This window comes from Salvelinus fontinalis, unplaced genomic scaffold (assembly GCF_029448725.1).
Source record: "Salvelinus fontinalis isolate EN_2023a unplaced genomic scaffold, ASM2944872v1 scaffold_1410, whole genome shotgun sequence".
Taxonomy (NCBI): Eukaryota; Metazoa; Chordata; class Actinopteri; order Salmoniformes; family Salmonidae; genus Salvelinus; species Salvelinus fontinalis.
In genome coordinates this window covers 7,729-10,678 of record NW_026601619.1, presented here as the reverse complement: position 1 = coordinate 10,678, position 2,950 = coordinate 7,729, and the positions used below count along the sequence as shown (strand labels likewise).

General features: G+C 40.9%; 2 non-coding genes across 2 annotated transcripts; both read left to right on the top strand.

Annotated features, from left to right (window-relative positions):
• Positions 1–964: 964 nt before the first annotated feature.
• trnay-gua (transfer RNA tyrosine (anticodon GUA)) lies at positions 965–1,053 on the top strand. The gene is given in 2 exon segments: positions 965–1,001; positions 1,018–1,053. It is a non-coding gene; the product is annotated as a tRNA-Tyr (tRNA).
• Positions 1,054–2,505: 1,452 nt separating this feature from the next.
• On the top strand, positions 2,506–2,594 carry trnay-gua (transfer RNA tyrosine (anticodon GUA)). The gene is given in 2 exon segments: positions 2,506–2,542; positions 2,559–2,594. It is a non-coding gene; the product is annotated as a tRNA-Tyr (tRNA).
• Positions 2,595–2,950: the final 356 nt, after the last annotated feature.

Below are 2,950 nucleotides of genomic sequence, written 5' to 3'. Positions count from 1 at the left end.
TTACATACACTAAATTGGCTGTGCCTTTAAACAGCTTGGAAATATCCCGAAAATGATGTCATGGCTTTAGAAGCTTCTGATAGGCTAATTGACATCATTTGAGTCAATTGGAGGTGTACCTGTAGATGTATTTCATGGCCTACCTTCAAACTCAGTGCCTCTTTGCTTGACATCATGGGAAAATCAAAAGAAATCAGACAAGACCTCAGAAATAAAATATAGACCTCCACAAGTCTGGTTCATCCTTGGGAGCAATTTCCAAACGCCTGAAGGTACCACGTTCATCAATAACAAAAAATAGTACGCAAGTATAAACACCATGGGACCACGCAGCCTTCATACCGCTCAGGAAAGAGACGTGTTCTGTCTCCTAGAGATGAACGTACTTTTGTGCGAAAAGTGCAAATCAATCCCAGAAGAACAGCAAAGGACCTTGTGAAGATGCTGGAGGAAACAGGTACAAAAGTATCTATATCCACAGTCAAACGAGTCCTATGTCAACAGAACCTGAAATGCCGCTCAGCAAGGAAGAAGCTACTGCTCCAACCCGCCATAAAATTGCCAGACTACAGTTTGGGGACAAAGATCCTGCTTTTTGGAGAAATGTCCTCTGGTCTGATGAAACAAAAATAGAACTGTTTGGCCATGATGACCATTGTTATGTTTGGAGGAAACCAAACAATTTGAAATGGTATATATGTGCGATAACCTACTAAATTCACAAAACTGGTAACCCCGTTTTGTAATCTCTGCAACGGCAGACGTCATCAGCGTCTCCATAATTGAAGAAAGTTGTGCCTGGAAAGACCCGTTTGTGGACATTTCGGCAGTTCTGACGAGCGCTCAATACACGGAAATCTCACCATTGCTGAATGGTCAACGTTGATCAACATCTGGTAGAAAAGATTCAACTCAATGCTACGGTTCAAACATGTACCTTTTGCTCCAATGGAATTTTCATGTCCCTTCGATAGCTCAGTTGATAGAACGGAGGACTGTAGAATGCTTAATGCTGAAATCCTTAGGTCGCTGGTTCAAATCTGGCTCGAAGGACGAACATTTTTCTGCCTCATCTATGCGCCCCAAACACTATTTTTACCTGTTGTTCGCACATCCCCCTATAGAGAATAAAATGTGCATTTCACGTTTCCTATAAGAATAGTCTAGGTGTACGAATCCAATCATACAGAAGAATTCAAAACACTTCAAGTTTATCCACAATTCACCACATTCAATAGCTCAGTTGGTATAGCAGAGGACCGTAGAACACTAAATGCTGAAATCCGACTTGAGGAGGACCCTTTTCCTACCTCATAAATGCACCTATAAGATATACATTTGCCTGTTGTTCGCACATTCCCTATAGAGAATAAAACGTGCATTTCCAGTTTCCTAATTAAGAAAGAATCCAAGTTAACTCAGAAAATAGTAAAGAACAATTCAGAACACCAAGTTCCCTGAAGTCATTTTTCCCAAAATTGTTTACAGACAGATTATATCACTTCTAGTTCACTGTATAACAAATCCAGTGGGTCAGAAGTTTACATACACTAAATTGGCTGTGCCTTTAAACAGCTTGGAAATATCCCGAAAATGATGTCATGGCTTTAGAAGCTTCTGATAGGCTAATTGACATCATTTGAGTCAATTGGAGGTGTACCTGTAGATGTATTTCATGGCCTACCTTCAAACTCAGTGCCTCTTTGCTTGACATCATGGGAAAATCAAAAGAAATCAGCCAAGAACTCAGAAATAAAATATAGACCTCCACAAGTCTGGTTCATCCTTGGGAGCAATTTCCAAACGCCTGAAGGTACCACGTTCATCAATAACAAAAAATAGTACGCAAGTATAAACACCATGGGACCACGCAGCCTTCATACCGCTCAGGAAAGAGACGTGTTCTGTCTCCTAGAGATGAACGTACTTTTGTGCGAAAAGTGCAAATCAATCCCAGAAGAACAGCAAAGGACCTTGTGAAGATGCTGGAGGAAACAGGTACAAAAGTATCTATATCCACAGTCAAACGAGTCCTATGTCAACAGAACCTGAAATGCCGCTCAGCAAGGAAGAAGCTACTGCTCCAACCCGCCATAAAATTGCCAGACTACAGTTTGGGGACAAAGATCCTACTTTTTGGAGAAATGTCCTCTGGTCTGATGAAACAAAAATAGAACTGTTTGGCCATGATGACCATTGTTATGTTTGGAGGAAACCAAACAATTTGAAATGGTATATATGTGCGATAACCTACTAAATTCACAAAACTGGGAACCCCGTTTTGTAATCTCTGCAACGGCAGACGTCATCAGCGTCTCCATAATTGAAGAAAGTTGTGCCTGGAAAGACCCGTTTGTGGACATTTCGGCAGTTCTGACGAGCGCTCAATACACGGAAATCTCACCATTGCTGAATGGTCAACGTTGATCAACATCTGGTAGAAAAGATTCAACTCAATGCTACGGTTCAAACATGTACCTTTTGCTCCAATGGAATTTTCATGTCCCTTCGATAGCTCAGTTGATAGAACGGAGGACTGTAGAATGCTTAATGCTGAAATCCTTAGGTCGCTGGTTCAAATCTGGCTCGAAGGACGAACATTTTTCTGCCTCATCTATGCGCCCCAAACACTATTTTTACCTGTTGTTCGCACATCCCCCTATAGAGAATAAAATGTGCATTTCACGTTTCCTATAAGAATAGTCTAGGTGTACGAATCCAATCATACAGAAGAATTCAAAACACTTCAAGTTTATCCACAATTCACCACATTCAATAGCTCAGTTGGTATAGCAGAGGACCGTAGAACACTAAATGCTGAAATCCGACTTGAGGAGGACCCTTTTCCTACCTCATAAATGCACCTATAAGATATACATTTGCCTGTTGTTCGCACATTCCCTATAGAGAATAAAACGTGCATTTCCAGTTTCCTAATTAAGAAAGAATC